The sequence below is a fragment of the Struthio camelus genome, chromosome 11, assembly GCF_040807025.1.
Source record: "Struthio camelus isolate bStrCam1 chromosome 11, bStrCam1.hap1, whole genome shotgun sequence".
In the NCBI taxonomy this organism is placed as follows: Eukaryota; Metazoa; Chordata; class Aves; order Struthioniformes; family Struthionidae; genus Struthio; species Struthio camelus.
Window position 1 is genome coordinate 10,264,253 of NC_090952.1, and position 27,545 is coordinate 10,291,797.

At 40.0% G+C, this 27,545-nt stretch overlaps 1 protein-coding gene across 1 annotated transcript in view; it reads left to right on the forward strand.

Moving 5' to 3' along the window:
• Positions 1-27,545, forward strand: part of TENM1 (teneurin transmembrane protein 1) — a 910,925-nt gene that overhangs the window by 299,001 nt on the left and 584,379 nt on the right. The window lies entirely within an intron of this gene.

Below are 27,545 nucleotides of genomic sequence, written 5' to 3' on the forward strand. Positions count from 1 at the left end.
TCTGGAGGGAGGAAGCTGAGAGGAGCATAGGATGGGGATTTGCAAAGTCAGAGATGGTGGGTAAGCCAAATGCAGAACAGTTGTTCACCAAATCCTGCAATAGAAGAATGCCAGATGCTTGGTGGAAGTTGTAGGAGGACAGTTTCAAGTACACTAAAGAAACTATTTCAGTACACAATAGGTGTGGTTCCAAGCTTCGGGAATCTGCTGCCCCGGGATGCTGTGGGGACAGGTGGTGTCAGCAGGCTCAAAAAAGCAGAGATTTATGGACAACAAATGTAAAAATGGTTAGTAGGAGGACTGGGCAGGGATATACCTGCTGGTCATCTTTATTGTTTGTATCTGATACAAGCTGCTGGCCTAGATAGATGCCTTCTCCGACTCAGAGCGACTTACGCTCTTATGTATTCTGTGAGCGTGATATTCTAGGGAAGAACGGGGTTTCCCTGCTTTGTCCTCAACTTCTTCATTTGTAATGCTCTTTACTAAGTGTGGATTAAATCACTGAAACAAGTACCTCAACTGATTCATAATACAACTTCTGGGAGATTAACTTTTGAGTGAGCAGCAGCTTTCAATCTTAAAGCCTCTAACTTCTCTAAAGGAAACTGCTCGCTCTGTCATTTTACTGACCAGAGTATCTTCACGCTAGCTTGCGCATCCTCTAGCTTTTGTTTCAGGGAATAAAATGTCATGAAGAGGACAGAATCATCGCCTACTGAAATCGGATTCCCAAGTAGGAGCAGAAGGCCCTTCTGTAACTAGGGACTCTTGCAAATGGTATATTTGACCATTATGAATCCTGCTGAGAGTGCCAGGGATGCTCCTACTGCTATACGAATAAGAGAAATGAGGGAAATGCATGATGAGTACACTGCACAGCTAGAGCTCTTGAAAGCTGATATGACTTTAGTGCGCACACAAATATTGAAAAAGGGAGATTTTTCATTCTTGCTAAGTAGTATACAAATCACTGTCGGAACCAAACAAACGTGCACTTAGTTTGCCCCCCACCCCCGCAGAGCTTAAAGGTATATTCAGCCAAAAATTCAACACTAAAAGTTCTCTAGAAACTGCTTAGTAGTCTTTCACCCATTGGTTCAGCCTGGGGATTTTTCATTTATAGAGTTTTCAATTCAGGACTGTTAATATCTATAATTTTGTCTTATTAAACATTGAAGACATCAACAAGTAGAACTGTAGTCTGAGATTACAAAGCCAGTGTTCCCTCTGGAAAACGCAGCTGGGGCTCTTCAAGCTTTCTTTATTGCTCGTACATGCCTAGATGAGAGTCGGGCACGTCATTCTAATGCAATCCTCCTCTCTCTATGGATCATGACGTATCTGTTGCCCACCATGTTCTTCATTGCAACGATGAAATCTGACTCCAAGAATCAAGTTAGCTTTATTTTTAAAATGAACTAGAGGTTAGTTCATTTTAAAGGCCTGAAGAAGGATTACTAAGGAGCTGATTAAGTCAATTAGGTTGCTTAGGGAATCCTTTCTGCTGTGTTGTTGTTGTTAGCCAGGAACCTTAATAGGGCAATTAGGATTAATTAAAATCAACCTGATTGATTAGGGTATAGAAACCTGCACGTGAGACACAGTTGTGAGGTTGAGTCTGTGCAGTCTGCAAAGGGTAGGCTTTGCTGAGGGTGAAGGCGTAGTAGATGCTGTGGTTTGCTTTTCTGAAAATGTTTTCCATATGCAAGTACAAGAGCAAGTTGCTTTTATATAGGGGCTGGGGGCTGGTTTTGTTAGTGATGATTCCACATCAGTAAACTAATGACTGTTTCCTACATGTCCCTATTGGGGTTGATGGGATATGACACTGACTGAACAGTAAAACAGCAGATGAGTTTCCCTGTACCAAGCAGCTATAATAGTTCCATGAAAATGTCAATTTAGTGCTCAAGAGTGATTTGGCAGAATGTAATGATACGAGTTTACTAGAAGACAAATAGAGAACAAAACTGATGATACATTCTGCTATAGTAGAAATCCATGGTTTGCCACCTCTTCCAGTACAAGAACTGTAGGTCATCTGATGAAACTGGGGGAAGCCACGTTCAAAGCCACAAAAGTGGGGCTTCTTCACACAGCAGGCTGTAGATCTGTGGAAGTCGTTGCTGTACAGTGCAGAAGATGCTAAAAGTTCACAGGGGCTCAAGTGGGGTCTGGACAAACATCTGCGAGAGACATCGCCTGTGGATTATTAAATATGCAAAACCGGATTGGGGCCCAAAACGTCCTCTGATCTGAACATGTTTGGGACTGGGATGTATCGAGGGAGAGTATCATATGTGTGTGTTTGTGCTGTTATTCTTCCCGAGGAATCTGCTGGTCACTGATGGAGACCAGATACTGGCCTAGATGCATCTCTTGTGGAACCTACTATATAGCCTCTTTGTGCCCTTATACTGAAGGGTATGTGATTTATAACCTCTGACACTCTTAAGGTAGGAATTCAGAACTGCCTTTTGTAAGAGCTTCCCTCTTCCGGTGGATATAGGCACTCAAAGCTGGTGGCTGAGTTGTGCTCAGAAATCGTGTTCTGCAGGCATAATGACTATCAGGCTGTGCTTGCGTCTCTTCAGGTTGTGTGTTTTTTTTTTTTTTTTAAATGACTGATAGCGAAGGAAAACTTGAAATCTTCTCAATTGGCTGTGTTTTAAACTGTGCCCATGTCATAGTAAATAGTTACAGCAAAATGCTCACACAGCCTTTTTCAGTTGGATGCAATTATCTATATTCAGAGATGTGACGGGAAAAGAATGTGATTGGAAACAGCTGCATGGGTTTCCATCCGCTGCTGAAGGTAGGGGGTTAAATTCCTTGGTCTTTCAAGGACCAAGCAAGATCTTTTTTCACTTAAAGCCTAGTTTTGCTGCTGCCTGCTTTTCATACATTGATTTATTCTGGTTACTTCTGGAAATTTTTCATCTCCAATATCTTGCTCTGCCTCTTTGAAATAGCTTTCTTCCAAAAGAAACTGATCTACTGCAGAAAAAGTTATCCAAGGAATATGCCTTAAAGCATCCTCTATTTTACTGTCAATGAATATAAGTAGCTCCAATGCTTTGTTCTGTGACTTTATCCAAGATTTTCTCAGATATTATCTATGTGAAAAACGTACAGAGGCTTTACTAGACATCAGCGTTTTTTGTTCTGAGCAGTTAGATCCTAGACAAATGTCATCAGTCAGAAATTCTTTATACAAGTGCTTTAAAAGTAACTAATGGTAGAGAAAAAGAACTAATCTTCAGAAACAATGCTTACAAATATCTCCTCACTTAACTACAGCGCTGAATTAGCGCGCATCTAGCTAAGTGTGCTATTTCAGGGTTTATTATTTCTTTTACTGGAAGGATCCATTTCCAAGACCTCTGAATCCATTTTAATAGGGAATATCTTCAAATATACTTCTCAGGTGTCAGTTCAGAGTGTTTCTAATATCGGTATGAGATTCTCACATTGCTATTTGAAAATGTTCCGGTTCTTTACTTTTAACTCATGCTGTTAAGAAATACCAGCGCGATCCCTGTTTTCCCTTAAATAGCATTCACCAAAACTTAGTGTTCAACTAAATAGTGTCTTATCCTGTGGCATGTGCTCTCTGAAATGATTAACACAGCCCTGGGGTGTCTCCTAATCTGGGGAGCTTCTGCTCCTAAAGGCTCCCCTTGATAGGTAAGGAGGAAGACATAAGCAGCAGATAATGGTGTTGCTGGAAAGAAAACTCATACTGTCTTAATCTTGAAAAACGTTTGTGTGACAGTGGCTAATACTGTATGACGTGACATCTTGAAGGCTCAGTAAGATTATGCTAGCTCTGTAATCTAGGAAACCACAAGATTCTATTTAAAATTATATTGGATTAAATCTTTGTAGAACCCTCACAGCTGCAAGATATTAAGGAGATACTGGATGTCGTCATCTTTCTTTTCTTCTTTTTTTCCCCCCCCCTACTTTCTAAAACTTCTTACTATTCTGGGAAGTTCCTGTATATATTGTCATGAAATGCCTGAAAAGTCATAAATCCTTTTCAGGGATTGTAATTGCAGTAGTCTCTGGCAATAAGTATCCTCTTTAAAGTCTTTCTAAACTTCAAGCAAATCCAAAGAGTCGAATAAAAAACTGAGCCTAAGAAGCCACATGTATGTAGTCTCCTGCTCCCAGCTTTTCATTACTCAAAAAGATTATGCAAAGCTTTAGTACTTCTGTAATCCCCCTCCCTATTTTTTACAAGCCACCTTTCTTTTTCCAGGACTTTATGTAATATTAAGTATACTCACCCAGCCTTCTGAACAAACAATATCCTGCGTAAAACCTTAAATAATAACAAATATGAATTTACATGTTATAATAGAAATTAACAGTAATCTTTTCCCTATTTTCACCAATAGGTGGTGGTGCTAGCTGTTTCTTTATCTGTTGCTTCTTCAAACTTCAGTGGAACTAGCCATGTAAATCTCTAGATGTTTCTAGCATAAAAATATTAAGCAAAGGTGAGTTGAGATACTAGGAGCCAGGCTGGCTCTGCCTCAGCTGTGAGGGAGATGAGGCAAACGCACGCATCTGAGGCGATACGTAAGAGTTCTGCCCCGTTCTGGCTCCCCTCTTCTTGAGTATTAATCCCAGTCACTTAAAAGATGCAGCGAGGAAGGCATGGCCGCGAGCAGCTTTCGGCAAGTGGGAAATGCAGGTCCCTGCAAGGGAGGACAGCGCGGAGGTAGGGAGGGGTCGGGGGAAACGCTCCTCGCTCCGGCCTCTCCACCTGGCCGGGAAGCCTCCCGCCCTCCCTTCCGGGTGGCTGCAGCAATGCTTTCCTTTAAGGAAATATTCTGAAAATACTGTTGTCTGGCCTTTTTGTTTGGTTACCAATCTCTAATTTATGAGGTGGGGATAGTAGCAGGGTTTGTAGGTGCGTGAAGTGAATTCGTAAATTCTATGAATAAACCAAAGGATGGTTAAAAGATTGGGAAAGAGGAGGCTCTTGGAGGGAAAAAAAAAAAAAACACACTGACAGTGGATAAGTTAAAAGTGGAAAGCAGAGTAAAAGCATACCCTGCATGTTGTGCACAATAGTAAACAAGAAAATGAGACATTGTTTCTCACTTTAATCCTGCCTTTGGGGAGAAGGGAAGCTTAGTTCATGGTTTGGTTTGAAAAAGGTTTTATTTGGTCAGAACATAGTCTGAAGTCAGTAATATCCCAGGTGCTGTGGCTTAGCTATAGGGCTTGCATCCTTATAAGCGGTTTCAGTTAGTCACAGGTTCCTCTAAATGAACAATTAAAAGTTGACACACTTCAAATGAACTGAAGAACAAATTAAAACATGCCTATAGCAAGGACCATGTTTTTAATTTTGTGTAACCTTCATCAGTGCCTGCGATAATGTGACACAAGAATTCTCAATGCTAAATAAAGCACTGAGAGTACAAGTGCCACTGCATTCATCATCTGATTTCCTTCCCCCCCGCCCCCAGTCTTTTCCCTGTATCTCTGGCCTGTTTGCTTGCCTGTTTTTCTGTGGTCTACTCTCACTGCAAGGAATAAGATAACTCCTGACTGGCAGCCAGCAGCTTGAAGTGAGAGTTCTCATTTGTCACGTTCTGCTGCCAGCTGCCAAGTGAGATATGCAGAACCTAGTTTCAGAAAGTTTCAATGTTGTAAGATTCTTTGGGCTACTAATGTCTTTCATACTATTATTTTGGAAGGGAAAAAACCTTAGGTAAAAATATATGAGCTTGCTTCTTTCTTTCTTTTTTCCTTTTTTTTTTTTTTTTTTTTGGAATAAAGAAAAGTCTGTTAAGAAAAAGAAGGGGAAAGAAAAACGGAATGTTTTTAAAGATGACATTTAAAATACTAATTTTAGTTATACTGATAGGTAACAAATCTTTAATACACATATAGACATTACAATTATGGATGAGGTTCAGACATGGAATTTTCAGTGCCGAAGTATCTGACAACCTGAGCTCATGCTGGACTGGTAGGAACTGAGCCCATAGAAATACTGAGTAGAACAAACCACGAGAGGTAAATGTTCTCCAATTTGTTGGAAAAGTGGTTTCAAAATAGGCTTCCTGTGTTCTGAGAGCTCTAGTGTAAAGTCGTCATGTCGTCTTAAAATACTAAGACTCACAGTATGATACAGGTCAGTGTTTGAGGTCAAGCGATGGAGAATAGTCATCTCTTCCTCCCTTCTCTTGCCACCGTGCTCGTCACACCTGCTTTCTCTCAAATATGTTGTGCAAAACCAAAGAGATTCATTTACTACATAACTCCCCATTTTATTCAAAGAACGTAAATGTCATTGCAGCTCTGATGTTCACCTGCCACATAAAAACAAGCGTGTAAGAGCGGCCTATTAAACCCAGAGTCCCATCCCTGGCAGCTGTCTGCAGCAAATGCCCGAGGGAGACAAAAAAAGATGGACTAAATGGCCAGCAATGTTTCCCCGGGATATCCACCAACCTGGGGGTCAGGGCTCCCAGAGCCAGGGCTGGTCTCTGCAGTTAGTGAACTTCCACAGGCTGCAGGTCTAGGATGGCACGGCCTGCCTTTGCCGCATGCAGCCTCAGTGGCCACAGTGCCCAGCTATGGCGTGGTGTTGTACAGAAGCGCCTCCTCTGTGTTTTGAACCTGCGAACTTGATCTGATGCCCCTTGTTGCTGTGCGTAGAGGGGGCAAGCAGTGAGTTCCTCTCCATGTCGCTCCCGTTTTGATAGCTCTCCCTTGTGCTGGAGGAGTCCTGGCTATTTAATCAGGCCTCTTGCAGATGCCTCTCTGTTCTTTGATCAATGGTCTAGTTCTTCACTGACTCCATAGAAGACCTATATCATAGTTTTTCTGCTGTCACTTTATCTTCTCTGAGCGCTGCTTCTGCCCCTGATCATCTACTGCACTTAGGGACTGTGGTCAGCTTGAAACACTTGGGGCTTGTCTACACTGGTATGCTGAACCTGCCGGCTTGTATTTATGCTGTTGCATTGTGATTCTGTTTCTTCAGCTTTCTGAAATATGTTTTCTTCCTTTGAGTAATCTCCCTTTTGTTCAGCCATGCCAGCTTCCTTTTGCTCTTCGCCACGTCTTTCTGGCTCAGTAGCGTGTGTTCATCCTGCAGCTTCGACGCGATGTCCCTCAGGAGCTGCCTGCAAGGGGAGAGCTCTGCCCTCGACCTTTTCCAGGTTTATCTGGCCCATGTCATCATCTACTGAGAGGCATCCCACAGGCTTCACTGATTTCAGCTTACTTTGGAGGGATCCCTGATACATCGAAGTGTTTTATTAATCAGAAATACCTGCCTCACAAATGAAGCAATAAATTGAGCTGACTGCAGTGAAAGCAAGACATCAACTGTTACGGTTCTAATACTAAACAGAAACTGAGTCCCCTTGTCTTTACAAAAAGTAACAAGTATGGAGAGATGAACCACACTTATAAATAGTATATAAAAATACTAAAGTATATTTTCTGAAAAAAAGAGTGCGCACACACAAGCACACACACAAAGCTTGTGTGTAGGCGAAGAGGATTTGGAGAGTATATTTGTGGGCTGTGGGGGCGTGCGTTCACACCTATGTATGCATGTGCACATGGTATGTTCCAAGGAGCAGGACCAAGCTGTAGTTTTAAACTTTAAGAAAAATAACAGTACTCACCTTGAAACTCTGCAAAGTTCTTACATAATGCCATGGAAGACTGTTTTTTAAACAGTCTTGTTTAAAAATAATACAGTTTCTACTTCTTGTTCCCTTCTCTAGCATATGTACAAAGGGTTTTGGTGTTTTCAGGTTCTTTTTCTCATTACCAATTTGGAGCTTCTCTGAACTTTAGATTATTAACTGCAGAACATAGCTTTGGGCTAGACTTTTAGTCTTGCTGAAACAGAGTGATATCACCTCTGCTTTAGGAAGTTCCTGAGCCACAAAGCACTGGAGCCTGGGAGATTATACCTGAAGAGAGTCATATAGTTGCCTTGTTCCCATCCTCTTTCCAAATATAGGTTGCTGGCTGCAGCTGGATCTGAGATAAGAGACTTTGGTCATTCTTATAACCATCTAATAATTTATTTTCAAGTATGTTCAGTTAAAATAACATGCAATTACAGGTAAAGTTGTGGCATATGAGGCTTAGCAATGTTAGAAAGGATCAGATTCTCAATATTTAATGTAATGCATACATTTCAACAGTAATAGAGAAATAGAGGAAATTCTGCCATAATTTAGATTTTTATGCATTTAGGGCTATATAATATTTGTTAGAACTAATAGGGATTTAAATTAAACATACTGATTAATAAGGGTTGAGTTGGCATCTGCTTCATAACTATGCTAATGTATTATTCTCTAAGCTTAACATGAATTTTCTGCTGATTTAAAATTCAAGAATATTCTATTTCATTTGTGGTGGTGTGGTTTTGATGAAATGCCATGGAAGTTAGTGTAACCATTGCCTTTTCGTAAAAACCATCTGCAAACGCCAGCTATGCTGCTTTTATGCTTCCTCCCTGGCTCAGGTATGCTTCACCATCCAAAATGAAGGCATGCTCTTTAATACGAGTATGCTGAGAAAGGAGATAGACTAGATGTGACAGTGGGAGAGACTGAACATATCAGAGCTCATAGAGGGGCACATCATGGTAAGCCCAAGTCTGAACAAGCTCTGAAAAATGTAGTCCCAGGAAATTTCTGGCAAGGACTTTGAATTTGGCGGTGTGTGAAGGAGAGCTATGGGGAGAAGCCTCCCGACCCCGTGTTAGTCTGTTCTTGCGCTCCTGAAAGTGAGGCATCAACGCAATGTTGTTCCTGTCTGCTGACCTCTGCTTTCGGTTGTGCTTTATGTTCCTTGGAGCCGGCATAGATTTGCAGCTAAGAAATACTGCACCCTGAAAATCATTAAAAGACCAAGTTGCGATTTGTAAAGCAATCGCAACAAATACTGGTTGGTCACTGTTCTCAGGAATCATAATTTTTAAGAGTGCCTTTTTTAGCCTTTCAGCTGTCTCAAGAGTGCTGATAATCACCTCAATTCAGATCAAATTTAACTTACTATTTCAATGGCAAAAAAGATTGCTTGTCATAATATGAAAGGATTATAACTAATGTGGGCTACTGCTCTTCTGTATTTAATACTCTATTTTGGTGCGTCTATTTAGATGAGAGTATTCTCAGCAGAACGTTTTCAATGAGAACAAGTACTCAAACTCATGTTTAATAGGTGCTTATTTCAAGATCTTGGTAAAACTAGGCTGCATTTTCAACAGGAAAGTATAATATGGGAATAACAGTTCTTGCCCAAACTTTCTTCTAAAAAAACCTTTTTTTCTTTGCATATGGTTTCTTTCTTCCTTTTATATATGTATTGAATCTCTATAATCAACATCCCCGAGTCTTGGGATATGTTCTTTAGAGATCTAAGGATATTGGAGCTATCTATTAAAAATAATGAGAGTCTCATTTAGCTGCTGATCTGCAGATCGCATTGTTATACCCTCATTTCAGGAGATAAATCTGATTGTATGTATCCTCCTTCACTTATTAAAAGCTGTTTCTCTTTCTTTTCTGTTTGTGAGGGGGGAAAAAGTTGTCTTCTCTTGATTTCTTGAAAGAGTCACCATGTTAAGGTTGCTAACATTGCCTTCCTTGCATCCATTTCTTAACGTTATTTGATTTTTCATGTGTCTACAATAGGTGTCTGTACCTGGCACACGTGTTTTGGATAGCTGCATCATTTTTTCCAAAGAGAGATTTTCTTTTGCGTACCTCCCACTTCAGATTTTCTGTTGGTAGAGGCATCTGTCGGAGATCAAAGAGAGGATTGATTTTCTATATGTACTCAGAGAAGGATTATTTTGGGGAGAAGTAGTGTTTTATTTACTTAGATTTAAAACTAGTAAATGATAACCTTGTAATAGCTTTATTACAGTTCTGCCTTTAGGATGAATTATCGAAGTTTACCGGTTCATTACCAAATGGCTAATTACAGCAGACAAATTGGCAGGCTTGGGCTCCCGGAAGTCTTGGGTCCCTGCATGTTCTTCAGTGGGAGCCGTTGTTTGTAACTTCTTGGCTAATCTTTACGGAATCGTTCCGGGGTGAAAACAAGGACTGAAGAAGGATTTTCTTTGTTTTGCTTTTCTCTTTTATGAGTTGTTCCTGAACATGTGAAAGAGGCCAAGCTAGAAAGGAGTATCTTTGCGCTTGTAAACATACCAGAAGAAAGCGGCTAAGGATGTCGGTATGAATTTCAACATTCTCTTAACAAAAGCGTTTTTAACCAGAGTTCAAGAGAAAAGTGGTAGCCAGTACTTGTGTGGGGGCAGGTCTTAGGCCCCAAATTTGACCGTTTACCAGAGAACTGCATTTTTTTTTTTTGCAAGTTCATTAGAAATATAAATCACTACATGAGAGGTGCCAGCAGCATTTTGAATCCCTTCAGAGGAAAGTGATTTAAAGGAAGCTAGCCAAAAGAAACTGGAATAGTACCTAGCACAAAGTAGTGTATTGCAATGGAAACAGTTTCAAGAGCAACAGCATTTTGGAGAGAGAGCCGTAGTGACAAATGCCTCCTGCTGTTTTGTGCCTGGAGCAAAGTTGCTTGCTCCCAGTTTTATCTGGGGGTCATGACATTTTTTCCATTAAAGTCTCATCTCTTGGAGTAGCGTGGTCACGTTTGTATCTCCTTAGACTTAAAAAAAATAAGTAAATAAACAATGCTGCAAGAAGCTAATCCCCCTGGTTACACTAAAGCCCTTCTTGAGAATGCATTATATAAGTAGTCCAAAAAGGTCAAGATTTTAGAAGGAACTCAAATTCTAAGTTCTCAGTTTGGGTGAGCCTGTCTCACTGCCTTCTTTGTGCCCTAACATCATGACTTGCCAATATTTGGCAGATCTGCAGTCTAGAACACAGTATAATGCTACTTCTGCTAGAATAAGAATAATATTCTCTTTGCAACAGCAGTACGAAAGGCAGAAAGTATCTTTACTTCCTTTCAATAATAATCCAATGTGGTTGAATGTCTTTGTCCCTCCCTAAAGCCCAGTACAAATGAGTAGCCTCATTTAGTGGAAGCACACAAGTTGACGTCATGCAGCTAGAGCTGCCTCACTTCTCACTACAGTTTGCCCTAAAGGTGGGGTTTGGGGGGAGGTTGTGTGGGAGGTGGTGGTTACAGGTTAACAAAGTAGTCGATGCTCGATGTGGTCTTTCTGTCCTGAGCTGCAAGTCTGGACGTACCCTACAAACGCTACCAAGGTTTACTGAGACAAAACGTGCAGCTATTTAAACAGAGCAGTGGTGTATGAGCTTACAACTGTGACCACTAAAGCAGCAGAGTGATCACATCTTAAAGGCTGCTCTGTTCTCCCTTTGATGAGCACTCCACTGTGATGTGGAATTTATAGCTTTGAACAGTTGCCGAAACACGCTTGGAAACCTCTTGATGTTTGTGGTGTTAATAGATTCTGCCCCGCTGTTCACTAACTCTGCATTTTAAAATTTGACCCTCCGCAAGGCGCAAGTCACGCAGGAATTTTGTACCGGTAAATGTCAGAGTCCTGGACGTTCTTTGCAGTTCTTGTAAGGTTTCCTTATGGGAAGTATCTAGATCTGCCTGCGCTGCTGAATGACTTTGAGAGTGGAATGTCATTCTGTACATCTGGCGTTCTGTTTAATTGTCACCAGGCTTCGGGTTTCAACAAGATAATTGCTGAGCTGTCTTTGGCCGTGCCTCGAAAAATAAGTTGTCTTGAAATCTATATTAATGTTGCTCAGATATGCACTTTCTGTGAAAATGTGTTTCCTGTCATAAGGCTTCAGAGACACAGAACAAGTTAGAGGTTTATCAGCCTAGTATCATCACAGACAGAAAAATCGAAGCTTTACAAACAAAAATCTTAGGAACATGGCTCCCCTCTTGATCACCATGGAAATTGAGAGAAGCCTATTAATTTATGTTCATGAAATTAAATTAATATAAATTAAATTAATTAAATTAATATGCTGCTTTTTGGGCTCTTTGCTAACTTTTCCCGGCAGAGCTAACCAAAGGATCAGTCATATGGCCTTACTTTGTCACTGAACAATGAACCCAAAAAAGAGGAGAAAGCAAGAAAAAGAGGCTCAGTGACCACTTTGTCCCTGAGCATCATCTTCCCTAATGAAAGTAGGTCTTCATGAGCAGGCTAGAGCTTAACTCCCTTCCTCTTTCTGAGAGGCACTCCCCCCCCCCCCCCCCCCGCTTTGTGGGAATCGTCTTTCTTCTGGAAATGTGAAGAGAGCTATTTGTGTCTTGCAAAAGTAGATTCGGGTCCATATGCTCCAAATACTTGGAGGAAGAATGAGTTAGCTCTGTAGGACTTGCTCATCTCTTCTTCCTCACGTCTTGTGGCAGTGCGTGCATAAGCTACGGCTGACAGAAGCAGCCTCCTGGCTCTTTCCCAAAGGAGCACGTGCAGCGCCGTGTGGTTCGGTGCACCTGAGGCCATGGGAGCAGGTTGCACCTTGGGACCCTGAGCTTTCTGGTGGGGCTCAGTCGAACATGGGACCGCCTAGCAGACAGAGGAGCGTGCGCTGTCTGCCCTGCAGTGTTGCGTCTCTCCAGCTTCAGGGCTGCTAGTAATTCCAGTCAGAAGGTAGTTCTGTGGTAGCATTAGAGACTAAAACGCTCAATTTGGGAAGAGGAGAGCACGTTTTTTCAGAAACATGTTAATCTGGCAGACCTGTCTTAAATCTGTTTGTACAATGCAAAAATAATCTTTTTGCTAAATATTTTGTCATAAAGAAGTCATTGCAGTGAGATAACGTAATTAAAATTTAAGTATCCGTGCTCACAAGTGTTCGTAGTTTTAGTATTCACTTCTGTGCTGTGATAGCATACTTGGGGTAATTATAATATTTTTGTAATCATCTATTGTGCATGTGGAAGGCAGACTTTACCTTACTCTAATGTGTATGAGCTTGTGTTTTAAAAAGAGATTTTCCCAACATGTCGGATTTATAAAGCGAGACCCCAATATTTTGAGAATAGGACTCAACTTCTAAATTATACGTCGTATTTGTTGATGGAAGAAGTGACTAAGTATAAAATATGTATTTTGCACAGCCATGCAATCATTATTTGAAATTCTCTTTCAGGTCTTTACATTTATATTCATTTAGCTTCCTCAAAATGGACATGGTTAATATATTATTAAAAGTTTAAAAAAAAAAAATTGGAATCCATGTAGTAAATGTTGATGTGTTTTATGGTTCAACAGAAACTGATGTAGCAATGAACTCTGTGGTATTTGCTAGCTCACAGGTAAAATGCTCATACTATTTTGCTTTGCATATGAGGGCGTTGATATGATTTACTGTCTATAACTGGATAATTTTCAGTAGGAAAGTAAGTAATAGCACTTTTTAGAAGGAAGTGCAATGTAGGATTAATAATCATTCAAGAAACAGATTTATATCCCCAAATAATGCAGGCAATTAGCTACGTGGGTTAGATGTCGAGTGTGTAGATGTCTGAGCACTCCTCACATGTTTTCTTCTAAAGCAAAAATAATGCATTGCTTTTAAGGAGGATCTCAACAGATGCCAAAGCTCCATCTCATTTTTATTTCTGTTGTTGGCCTGTCGGGGTTGTGCCTGATTCATCAGAATTGCTTTTTCTGTTGTTGTTGTTCTGTTTTTTTTTTTTTTTAATTCTCTGTAATTTACTTGGGCAGGTACGGGGAATGGGAGGTGCTTGTATTGCAACTAAACCTGAAAAGCCCTCAGCTATCTCCTGTATATCCTGACCAGTGCTGTATTCCTTATAATGGTCTTTTAATGACATGGATATGTGTAATCGCCTAATTCAGATATCTTTATGAAGTTCCAAACTTAGAACTGTGGAGCCATATAAGGATTGTGAATCTGTATTAGAATCAATTCTTCTGACCTCCTGGCGCTTAAAACGTCGAGTTCTGCAATGTGCTTGTTGTTAACAGTGTGGTCTAACATGATGATGATTAAGGTTGATTAAAATACATACTGAAGAGTATCTGCAAGTTTCTGTAATTATGAAAAAGTGACTTTATCTGTCCCAGGGGAGGAGGATGATACTTGCAACACCGTATTTGTGTAAACTGTGATCATAGTACCAACTATGCCAAAGACAGTTTTGCAGAAACCTGGGATTGGTTTAAAAAAAAAAAAAAAAGTGGGGGGGGAGGGTCTGGTTTATATTTATTCCTATCCAACTACAAATCATTCTTGTTATAATGTGATCCCTAACTGAGATTTTTCCAACTCTCAAGTCACTGTAGAAGGTACTGAATATTTCACAAGGGTAAGCAGAGAAAGGAAACCGGTGGCAAAGTGCTGTCTGCCATGCTTAGCTGAGATTGTCTAAGTGTGGATACTGGCAGTATGAGCATGGCACCTCGCTTACTCTCTGCAATTCCTGGCTTATTGGTACATTGTGGAATAAAATGAAGGTAACAATTATAAAACTAGTGAAAACATTTCAGAAGTCAGGAGACCTATTTTGCTGGGATGATCAAATTTTGGAGCTACATAGCCTTCAAATTTGTGTTTGACCAGGTTCTTGAAGGCTTATGAGCAGGTTACACCTCTGTATTTTTCTTGTGTGGGCTTTTGCTGAGCGTCTGATCTAAGTTATAACGACCAAGCAATAAACAACATATTCAGAAAAGAAACGTAGATCAATTGCTTGAGATACGATAGGGCTTTTTTGATTATTCATGAAGTTTACTAACTTTAAAAGTTTGACATTTCTTAAAAATAATGTGATAATCAAATTGATCAAGTTCCATATTTGGTCATCGGGGTAGATTTGCAGTCATTAGGTGTTTCAAGTCTTTGCAGACACTGCAGTGAAGATGTTCTCATGATTTTTAAAGCTCAATAAAAAAAAAAAATCCCCTCTGTACATTGAAATTCTGACTTTTACAACTCGGGGCCTGAAAGTAAAGCTAACCTCATTGATATTCACAGTTTTAAGTAACAAGCAACATAAATAATGAAATTGTCATTTCTGTAGCATTGTTAGTAGTAAAGCAAGTACAAAATATGTACTTATCTGGTATGTGTTTTAAGTTTTGGCCCGTTAGAATATGTCTGCTGATATTTTATTAGTGTGTCAATAGAAAACTTTTCCTATTGTCTCTCTTTTTTCTCAGTTTCCTTTTTTTTAGTTATTTAGTTCTAATTCATCTAATACAATACTGTAGAAAGTACCTTCAGTCTTGTTTTATAGGAAGATTTTTCTCAGCTTTGGGATAGAACTTCTGGTTTCGTTGTGTACACATCATTATTATGACTTTTAACTTTCTGGGAATATTCTTCTTGTATTTGCTAGAATATTTGCAGGGAACAAATAAAAAAGTGTGAACGTGAAAGAAATCATTAAAATACCATGAGCTGCTTCTCCAGGTAGTATAAACTGACAAAAATGTTTTGGTATGATGACACACAACTGAAGCTTTGCCTCTGAATGGAGTTCATAAGTTTTTGTTCACTGTCTGTCTGTCTCTATCTGTACGTCTAACCTTGCTTTAAGAAGCTGTGTAAAAAAAAAAAAAAAAAAAATCTAAATAATTGTTAGGAAGCATAATTTTCTTCATGTTGTTGTTAAAAATAAACAAAATCTGACTTTTTCCATGAGCCTGAGAGATTCTTCTTGCTCTCCAACTGGCTAAATCTAAGCCCTGCAAGGTGGGTTTTTTATTTTGTTCTGGTTTTTCTGGGGGGGTAGGGTGTTCCCCTTCCCCTACTTTTTAGGGGAACTTTGTCGTTTTGCCTGGAGATCCTATTTAAGCCCTTTTTTTGCCAAATCTCTGCTCAATGGATGGAGAACAGATGTGGGGCCTATTTTTTCACTGATTGCTAATCTCAGGTCACCAGGATATATAATTTGTGACCTGAGACTTCCAAAAAGGTCATTCCAGATAAAAGGTGAACACTTACTTAAAGGAAAGAGGTTTTTCATTTCAACAGTGATAGAACGATGTGATTAAAAACTAGAATCCTCCATATACTGAAATGAAGATACAGAACATATTGTTTTCTCTCAAAGTTGCTGCATAAGTAGCATTTTATAGTAGGTTTTTGTCATCATACTGTTAATAAATCTAAGAAATAATGCTGTATTTGAATTCCGCATGAGCTAGAGTTCTGCATAGGAATGGCCTTTTTTTGAACTGACTGTAAAACATATGTATTGAAAAGCAATTATTAGAACTTAATTTTTCAGGAATGTCTGTACTAATCCCCTAATAAAAAAAATACTAATCTGTGGTAATGCAAGTGCTATAAGATGCATTTTTCATACATTCTGTATCCTGATTTACTGTCTGAGTGAAAAGTTTCACTGGTGGCTGTACTAAAATATTTTCAGCAGCGTTTGTTATTATCCATAATCTAATTCATTAAGTGAATGTTTGTAGGGGATGTAAGCATACCACATTTATTGTCCAAAATTAAAAAAACGAAACAAAAAAAAACCTGGAAATAGAATTTCTATCAAAAGCCTGTTTCTTTCATTACTTGAGATTACAACTGTCTCCGTAGCTTTTTCTGCTTTTGTGACCTAATTAAAATACCAGAGAGCTAGCAATACTGCAGACTGTGAAGACAGAATTGTAAAAGGAACTACGTATAGGAAGAATGTATATATTTTATTGCTTCTCAGAGATGCATAGTGGTACTCAAAACATACCGTTTTTTTCCTTATAGCGTAAAGCTATTGAATTATTTTTGTACAAAGAAGGAAAACACTGTGGCTATTGGCAAAGACTGGTTTACAGTGCAATAGATCAATGCATTCTTAATTTTCAAGCAAGCAAAAAGTATAGTCACTGAAGAACCTCTACCTGTACTCGGTGCTTTATATATTTCGTTATTTTTCCCCGAATTACACACAGTGAAAGTAACTTCCACACTTTTTTTAATGTTTTAAGTGACGTTTCCACAAATTATTAGAATAATCTTTCTCGTAGTTGAGGTTGTGCTTATATTTTAATTGTTTTTGCTACTAAGAGAGAGAGATGGACATTAAGAGAAAACATATTTATGCAGAAAAGCATAATCATCATGTCAAGATGTAAGTTAGGGTTAGTGCCTATAGTCACAGGATGGCAGCTACACTGAAACTGTTGGTGTTCAGGGAGAATAAAACAGACCCACAAATGATGCAAAGCTATTTTAAAAAAGCTTAGAATTACGGCTTATAGGGCAAAAAGGAAAATTGACGGTGATGAGTCTGGTGCCTCCGGAGCTCCCAGTGTAGAAGCAAGGTTGGGAAGTCCACCTTGTGCAAATCTAGGTATGTGCCAGTGTAGACTCAAAAACAACACATACATCTATTTAAAAGCAACTGTATAGCTACCAAGCTCACGATAGCTCATTCAAGAGTTGCCTTGTGTGCCTTGACCCACGAAACAACTGACTTATAACCCGAATAACCTTCCCAGGAGCGCTGGATCTAGGTCCTATGTAATGCTGCCCAAAAGAGGTTGGGGGAGGGGCGCAGACGTGCCACTCCGCGGCCCCATGCAATAGGTGTTGCTTTTAGTACCGTGCACGGGGTGGAGGAGGCGAAAACCACGGTGCGTATCCCACCTATGGGAAGTTGCTTCAGGCTTCTGTGTTTGGAACAAAATGATAACGGGCAAAAGGCAAGTCCTTTTACCCTTCAGCCACGGGTTTTACTCCAGTAAACCTTCAGCTGCGTACTTCATTTTTGCAACTAATGACTTAGAACAATCAGCAGTGTAGACTGATGCTTGCATGTGGACTTTAAATTTAGGTCTGAAATTGGTGATTTGCCTAATAATTGGGTATACTTTATAAATAAGACTGTACCTTCTGGCTCAGCCAACACGTGGTATTGCAAAATACCCGAGGAAATAGATCATTACAGAATCTAATTCCTTGCACTAGACACTGAATCAGGTCTAAATTTATTTTACATGACAGAAGCAGAGTGAATATCGCAATGTCCTTGGAATCCAGCATGGTTTTAATTGGATTCTGTCTTTTTCTAATGCTACTGTGGAACACCAATTTAAATCCTTGGGATTAAATTTATATGACAGGCTGCCATTCTCACTAAAGTGGTGCATCGTTTTAATTTATTTATTTTACTTTGATGTTTCTTGACAAGTAATAAAGCATCAGGTCCTTAGCTGCGAAGGTCTTGTTGCTACTTTTTTTTTTTTTTTTTTTTTTTTTTTTGCAGAGAGCCCTTAGTTTCAGATCCCTTTTGCTGACACGTGGCAAAGTGCAACAACATTCATTTTGAACAAAGGGGCCAACGCTTCTCAAGCTCAGCAAGAATTCAAGATACAATTTAAGATAAGAAAAGCCTCATTTATGTAATAATAATAAAAAAAACCCTAGTAAATGAGACGTAGCCTTCTTAGGCTTCCACTGGGCCCATAATTATACAGGATATCTAACGTACTCTAATAATCTGATCTTAACTTTATATATTCGCTTTATATACAGACTAAAACAGTACAACCCAGCAGATCAGAAAATAAATACCACTGATTGCTTAACTGTAACAAACAAACAATGCTGTAAAGGTACAGATAAAAGCATGATGTGCAAAGTATGAATATAAATTAAAATGCTAGGAAACGGCTGCGAAGAGACTTTGAAACTTGGTTCGCGTTTTTCACTGTGGCGTTATTGTGTTCCTTGTCACCATCACTTCTGCTGGCAATAAGAAGGTAGATAAAAGTAAATCTTTCCTAGGTTAATGAGCATATAACTAAATATTAACAAAAAAGTTAAATATGGACGGCATTTGGAAAAACAGGATTGCTATAAATTAAATTTTAAAAGCTCATTATCTGGGAAGTAAGAGATTTTTTCAAAATACTACGTTTCGGTCCCTGTGTCCTGTGCAGCAAGCCTCTTTTAATATCCCGCGTGCACGACTCCTCTCTGGTTGCAGATACCTGGTGGAGTGCATTAACTGCTATGATTGTTTAAATTGATTTCCCTGTTTTATCAGCTCCTATTGAACAAACGTAAGGATGCTGATGAAGCACTGCCCCGTAGATTTGTCCACAAAGCTTCCAGTGGAGACATCCCCATATAAATGACTTCATGCAGCACAGAGATGGGTTTTATGTATTTATTGACCTTGGAAAGGAAGGAACAGAAGAAGTGGGGGGGAGGAGGAGAGGGGGGAAGAGTCGCATGAAGCTGGTGGCAGGATGAGGGAGCAAACCTGAGAGGGCCAAACCCCCTGCGGCCTCCCGCCAGCCAGCCAGCCCTGAGCCGACTTCGGCCGGGCTCTGGTCTCTGCCGCTTTCCGCACTGAAGCGGTAATGTCACGGAGGCTAAAACCTCTCAGTAACGCTGAGACAAGGCCCGGGAGCGCTGCGGGGGACAGGTGGGCGCTGTGGCGGCCCATCGTTGGATGTAACATAAATATTTTCGTTTAGTTAGTTACTGAAGCAAGTTTTGCTCATTCCAGGGCCTGATCGTTGCGTTTAAAGCATTGAGGTTTAAAGCATTGAGCCTGTGGTTGCAGCAGGTTTGGGTAAAGTGAAAATGCCCTTTTAGTTTTGGTTGAAGTATAAACAACTACGTGTAAGATGCAGGGTCTGGTCTTGTGAATGCTTGATGTTATCTCAGATGTGTAATTTTAAATGACACTATTGTGTGGTGGTACCCTCATTCAAGGTAACTATTTGTGAGATATAAATCAACCTTTTCTAAGTCCTGATTTTGGAAACTGTCACAGAAGGTTTGGTTTAGGGAAAAAGTTAGGAAAGAAGGTTTTATTGAGCAGTTGGTATAAGGTGCCAACCACCCTGTCCTTTCTGTGACCCCAGTCAGCCCCTGTAAACCTCCTGCTGCTGTACCTTAAAATGGCTGGTAGTGGCCTGACACCGCCCACAGCTGGCACCTGTCAATCACACAGAATGTTCCAGAAGGAGGCGGGTCTGCACGGCAGCTGCACACTGCTCCGCCTTACAACTGGGGACCTGAAACGGACCAATAAGAGCGGGGTCCAGACAAATCCCACCAATCGCCTGCCTGTGGGCCGAGAGCAGGAGAGGTATAAAAGGAGCGCCTGTCAGCCCAGCTGTGGCTTCTTGGTGGTGGCTGAGGAGAGGTGAGGAGGAGTTGAGTTCACTGGAGTGGCTCGGGCAGAATTGGCCTTTCCCAAGGCTTGAAGACGCCAGGCAGCCTTTCTTAAGGCTCTCTCCCCGCTGAGCGAAGGTCTGCTCCCCAGCAGGCTGCGGGCAGCTGGTGCTGCTGTGCTCCCTGACCTGGGGTGCTGCCTCAGGCAGTGAGGGATCCCCCCTGCCCCTAACAGGGGTGGACCAGTGAGTATACCCCCCTGGGAGCAGTAACTGAAGCTCACACTGACTCAACCGTGGCGTGCTCAACTTTGGAGCACGCGTGGTGGTGGCACACTGCGCCTGCTGTGGCCTGCTTAGGAGCCCTCCCCCCCAAGCCCCAGGCATGGCCTGCTTGTCCCTTCCTCTTTCCCCCCTGGGCCTTCCAGCATAACCACCAAGTGTCTTTTCCTTTCTGGTTTGAGCTCCTATAGATATAGGTATGTACTTGTAAGCACTGTAACTTGCATTCCATGTTGTGCGTGGAGTTGAATGTATAGTTAGTTATTGTGTTTTGTTACTATAGGTGTTACTACTAGTTTTTAATTGTTATTACTGCTGGTGATGCGCATTAAACTTTGTTTCTGGCTGTTAATTGTGGACGCATTCGTAAGTGACAGGGACGCCTCTACTGCCACCCCAAACCTTTCCTGTAGCGTGGGGTACTGTGGGGACCAGAGCGCCAGGGTGCTCTGTGGCTGCTTCTGCCACCCCTCCCGGGCGTCCCACAACGGAAATAGCTTTATGTTTTGACCCGCGGCTCCCCTTAATAAATTTCTTGTGGGTATTCCTTTTTTGTTATTTTCAAGTGTTTTGTTCTGCCCGTTTCCTGATACATGAGGTTCTCTTTTCCCCTAAGTTCAAAATAAAAACAGTAGTCTAGTCAAGCTTTCGTTTACACTCAGTTGGCTGCTATCTGTCGCACAGTGTTGCCAGGCTAGCAGAGCCAACGCTATCCGACAGTATTGAGATGTTCTGTATGAGTTGTCTGACTTAGAGCGTAGCTGAGGGTTTTCCTGCAGTTATGTTTTGCTCTCCCCTTACACTGAGCCTTCAAGAATTCAAAGATTTTCTGCTGTGGAATAAGTTCGCTTTAAAAAGTCTCCTAGCTAGTGAGGATGATGTTTGCAGTTGTTCCCATATAGACTTTCCATTAAGTAGGAAATAGGAAGACAGTAGTAGGATGTGTCATTACATAGAGAACTAGGTGCCTCCAGTGAAGGACCTCTTTCTTGTATGAGCGTAGTCTTTGCTTTTCTCATTTTCCTTACACAGCTTAGAAAAAGTTTCTCTAATTGTCACCAGTTTCAGATATTTCTTTTGATGGCTGGCTGGGACTGGGCCATCCTTCTATGTTTTTGAGTTACTACAGAAATGAACCCCTTGAGATGATTATGCGTGTCTTGCATGTGTAAGAAGTTAGGCAGTCCCTGCCGCTGCACCAGGCTTCTGTGCACTGGGGAAAACAGCCCATTGCCTTGTCAGTCACGTGGGGAGCAGTCTGTTTCTTTGATTCACGTGAGGAATAAAAATTTATGGAAAAATCTACAAATCAGTACAGCCCCATGGTATAGAGGACTCTTCATTGAATAGATCTTTGATTTTTGGTGTGTAAAAATGACTTCTTTACAACAGCTATTGGCAATTTTTGACATATATTTTTCTGTAGGTTGCTGATAATTAGGAGCTAACTGTTTCTATTTTTACTCCTTGCAAACTGCTTTCACAATTGGTCTCAGCACTCCAAGCTGTTGAATTGTACACTAAAGCCCCTTTGTTGTTCTTATAAATCGGATAAGCTGTGAATGTTGAGACCACTAGTAAGTTTGTTCAGGCCTGATTTGTCTCTAGATAGAAAACTACAGCCACCGTAGAGTGTATAATGTTTGTCTTCAGCAAACTTCATCTTTTAATGGAATTTAGAATATCTGTGAATTACTGTCTTATGAGGTCTGGGCACTCTTCTGGAAAGCAGCTGCTGGAACAGATTTCAAAATGCACCTTGATTTTTGTTTGATAGACTTGTAGAGAAGAATCATAAGGGGAAATGCAATAAATACACTGTGAGTTTTGTGTTTGATTTCTTACCTCATAGCTTGTTCTGTTTTTCTGTCTAAGCCCTGAGTCCTTTGAAAGGAGGAGGCAAGGTAACAAACAGCCTACATTAGCAAGTAATTTAGGGCGGACTGTGAAGTTCAGTAGATCAAAATGATTGATGTTGAACTGTCTCTCTAGGCTGTATGAGCTTCAGCAGTGTTGCTTTTGGACTAGATTTAATCTGGGGTCTGAGGCTAATCATTACCACTATGCATGTTTGAAGCTATCCAAAGATAGCTCACTGCTTTGGACTCTTGTGTTTACCTTAGGGGTTGGAGGACACTTGATACATCCTTGCCTGGCGCTGCTAGTTCACTTTTCTAAACAAAAAGAGTTTGCATGTGGCAAACCACTCAGCCAACTTAGCCAACGTGGAAGTGGGGATGGTGAGGATGTTCCCTGCAGAACTGCTGTAGATCTCCTGTTCAAAGTGATTGGTTTCTTCAGAGTGGGCTGCCTAGACGTTTGTGTTACCTCTGTAATACAGGGTCTCAAAATCTCTGTGGTGGCATCCCTGCTTAGAGGAGCAGCACAAAACTTGCAGTCTGTGTTTGGGAACTAAGATGATTTTAAGCCTCTCTGATTCTAGGATGCTCCAGAGTCTGTGGAGCTAACTGCTGTTGGCACCTGCCCATGTGAATTTACTCTTGGTGGTGTTGGGACGAGGTGAAGAAGGGAGTATCTAAGTTAAGAGGTTTCTCTCTATGGTTAGGTAGCTGCAGTGTTATTCAGAAATTCTATGTTGCTGTGTTCTGGGCTTGATCCCTTTGCTGGCATTTGTAGTGAGATGCTCAAAAGGCAGCTCGCTGACCATCCTTGTTAGTAACTGCGTGGAAGACTTCAGACAAACCAGAATCAGAGGTTTTGTGTCCGTTTAAACCACAAAGTACCTGCAACTGGGGGGTGAAGTACTCATTATATGGTTTTTCCTATGGTGCCTTCACGTTCCTGCACACGCATACTTATTTCCTGGAAGGAGAGCAAATAGCGTTTAAATGTTTTGGGGCAAGATATCTCTCCTCTCAATGAGCGATGAAATGACAGGTCACCAAATTCCGTGAACTGTCCTTGCTGCCCCTTCTCTTCATCCCCCTCAGCTCTTGGTTATTCCATTTTATAATTATCTTGTAATAAATCACAACTCTTTTTAGGTATTAGAGGTTTAAAATACATAGATTATGTGGAATACAGCTCTTTTTTTCCCTTATAATTTGAATTATAACTGAGTGTTGCAAGTATCGTTTAGTGAAATTCCTGTGTTGTCCCCTGCTATTGTTGAATAGAATAGTTCATGCTGAAACAATTATTTTGGTGAGTTGTCTCACAAAGCCTGAGGATATGGTTTGGTCATTCATGCAGCTGAAGGGATTGATCCTAGTCCTTGTGAACAGTCCCTCAATCTGTACTTATTTATTGCATTTCTTGTCTTCCTGCTAACTACTTAAGGCCTGATCAACTTGGTAAAGATCTTCTGTATCTGACAAGGATGAACGCAGTATTTTTTTTATGGTCCTTTCTTGTTATCAAAATAACTAAACTGTGTGCTGAAGTAGTAGTCATTTAACCAGGTCAGTGCATTTCTAACTCACTTTTTTTTTTTTCTTCCCTCAGAAGTAGTAGTTAGGTTTTTCCCTGTAAAAGCTTGTACCTGAAAGGAGGAAGGGGAAAACTGTTGTTTATATTGAATGGGTTTAGGAAAACCTATTTCTGTTGCAGAACATGGTTGTATGCAGTAACGTATGCATTTGGAGCTATTAGCAAAATTTATTTCTCTTTTTTCAGTCTTAATATATAAATTACAGGTGCAGTGAATCCTGTAAAGGTTTCTTAAAAAGTTAGACAACTTACTGTCCTTACTTACGAGAAGTAGAACTACCTGAGATGAGACTGGCCTTGAAACTACCTGGTTAGTTTGAATGAGTGACTCGGCTGTGAGTGGAATATCTAGTCCTATCTTTCTAGTCCAAGTTGTTCAGTGTCTTTTGGGAAAGACGAGAGGGTTAGATGTTTCCAGTTACCCCTGAGAGCAGAGACTACTTGTCCCGAATACTACTGGAAGGCAAACAGGAAAAGTCACAGTGGTAGACCCATTGGAAAGGAACAGGTAACAGTTCTCCAGAGTTCTGGAAAGAGCTCTGATTTGACAGAAGCATTACTCTGGTACTCTGTTTCTGATGATTACTTTGTGTTTTCTTTCTCTTTTGTGCTTTGGAAGAAAATTATTTTCGCAGCTCTGAAAAGAACTGAGCTTGACGAAGGCTCACAACCACTTAAGCCCCATTACGGAGCAGCTGCGTTTGCTCTATGGCAGATGCGTGATGAGGTGTGAAGATGAGGCATGTCTCTCTTTACTAGTAAAAATGAGAAGAAATCTGAATGAATAAAGTTTGAGACCTTGGAACTTTCTTAGGTAACATGCAGAAATACTCATAGCAGATAAGATGGATATGACTGTTATCAGACCCCCCCCCTTTTTTTTTTTGGTTGGACCGGTTTTATCTGATCTTTAACTAAAAATATTGGTTCTAAAACAGTATATCCTAGCTATTGAAGTAGCTTAAATTAAAATATAAGTAGTAAATTAGAAAGAATGTTTAGTGCTATTGATTATATAGTAGCCTTTAGATCAATACAATCAGCCACAGAAATGAAAAGTTCCATTTGCTTTTGAACCGCTCATAGAAATACAAATATTTGAAAAGAACGTTATTTCTTAACTTTGATATTAAAATCACTGAATCATACAATAAAATGCAATATGCTTTCCATAGTGTAACCACTAGAATTGCATGAGATTTGAATGTCTCCAACTGTTGTGCTTTCGCAAAGAATGTTAGGATGATAATTTTATGAAGTAAAATATTACTTTCAGGCTAAAAATGACATTAAAGAAGAAAGTGACCATTTTCAGAACATGTAGCTGAAGCAGTTCCAAATTTGTGTAGTATAGACTCTATTACTTACTTATGAATAGTAAGTAGCAGTAAACAGCATTGACAGTATAAGAGATTTATACAACAAATTGTTGGTTTTGAAGACAAACATGAGCACTTACATCTAAGCGAAATAGTATTTTGGTTATGGTTAGCAAAGAATTCCTAGGGATACAAGTGTAAATAATTTCCTGTTCCTACTGTAGTGTCCTAGGGATACAACCGTGAATAATTTCCTGTTCCTACTGTAGTGTTATTAGGTAACTCTGGTAGGTGACTCAGGCTGTGTCCGAGTGATGATTCCTCCATAGGTGTTGCTGTCATCCTGATGTGAAATAGCATACTTAAGCAATGACTAGAAAAGTTAGAATATCATATGTACATGCTTAGGTAGTGCAAAAGGGCTAAAATCTTCTACTTACACTGCTGTTATTACCTGCAAGTTGGTTTGGGTAGATGTAATTACGAGAAAACAGGTGGTCCTTGTTCAGGTCAGTAGTAGAGTTTATAGAGGTTATTGTTGAGCTGGAGGCTAGCGGTATCAATGTTTGTATACTTGAGCAGTTTCTCGCTGAAGAAAATCAGTTTCTCTTTTTGCCTGGAGAAACAAGGAGGTCTGAACAAACCGTGCACGGTCTATTGGCTGTTTTAGCTAATCATATAGAGACCTAAGATTTATGCTGACTTTCTCTTAGGAAATCTGCAAAAGCCTTCGTGTGTCTTGGTTTTGATGGAATAACTTAATATTGGCAACATATTACAGTGTAGTAAATATTTTATGCTTCACAGAGAAATAAATGTATTGTAACTTGTGCCATACATACTAACTCTGCATGACCTCTTTGTCAGACTTTATTCTAACATAAAAAATAAACTGCTTAACAGATGCTCCACTGCTAATCTCAGGGGTTTATTGCTTCTGCACGTTTTTATTAAGGCATTAATTTTCCAAAAGTATTCTTCCTAGAGTATTCTGAAATCTCTTCAGAAATTAGCAGTTATCAGTCTAACATGCTGCACTTCTTGAAAATATGATCTACAAATCTGTTTCACTTGATTTTGAGGAGTTATTTTGGTACGCGTGACCTGTACGTTCACTTTCAGGAGTTTACAAAATAATTTGCTTACAGCTTAGACGTACACAGTGGGACTGATAATACTGTCCTCTTTATTTAGTTTGTGTATTAGTGCTGCAAAGAGATTTTAGAAGATTACTCTTCTAAAATTTAAGTGGATTAGACCAGTCCATTAATTAAGAAATGCTCTTTATAATCCTGACTTTAAAGCACTGGCTTCTTTAGTTGTAGGATGTTTTATTTATTTATTTGTTATATTACAAAAATCGGCTTTGGCATAATAAGAATATATTTCACCATCCAGATGTTAAAGTAGATCATGTGAAATATTTCAGTATGGTATATTCAGTATATATTTCAGTATAAATGGGGCGGAATCTTTATGTTTAGGGACAGATTTAAAAGTTGCAAGATAGATCAGGAGGTTATGTTCCACATCGATGTGTATAGCAAATCTTGAATTTATTTTGTTCTAACTGTGTGTGTGTGTGATCTTGAATGCCTTTGTAAATAGAAGCTTAAAGTCATGCTGTCAAGATTGTAAAATCCAAATTTCATTTGGTCTCATTTTTTCTTTACTCATGTTTCTTGGGAAGTTATATCTATTGTCAACCCAGATGCATCTTGTTCCTTTTCTGCTTTCTTTATCTGTTATTTCTAATAAGGAAACAAAATGAGAAATTTTGTGGATAGAAGCGTGAATGGCAATCTTGTGATGCAGTGAGAGACTTCTAGAGCTCGGGAGCTGCAGACTCTCAGGTGTTTGGGCGTGTTTTTCTTTTTTTTTCCTTTTTTTTCCTCCACTATTTGTTGACTCTCATTCTTCTGACAGGAGTAAATTACAGTTTTTTGTTTGGTTTTTTTTTTTTTATTTTTAAATCTGTCATGCCTTCAGCTATGTGATATGTGGAGTTTGCTATGTTCAGCATATGAACTCCTTTTTTCATGTGTCTAGATTATGGTTGGGTTTTTTTGTTTGTTTCTGTGGGAAACAAACCTCTTTTCTCATCTTAAGGAAAGACTTAGCTCTGCTTACAGTGTCCTGTGCAGGATAAGAACCCAGTTAATATTGAAATAACGGTGGATTTTTCTCACTGTCCTCCTCAGCTTTCTCTCAGTTTGCCAAAGATACAATAAATAGATCTTTTTGTGAATAACATCCTCTGTTTTGACCCTTGAATGAAGGGCCAGACCTGAGACTAGGTAGTTTGTGTCCCACAATTTTAAACTTATATGATTTTCTGCTACAGAAAGGGTGTGGATTCACTTATAAACCATTCACCTGAGTACCCTGAA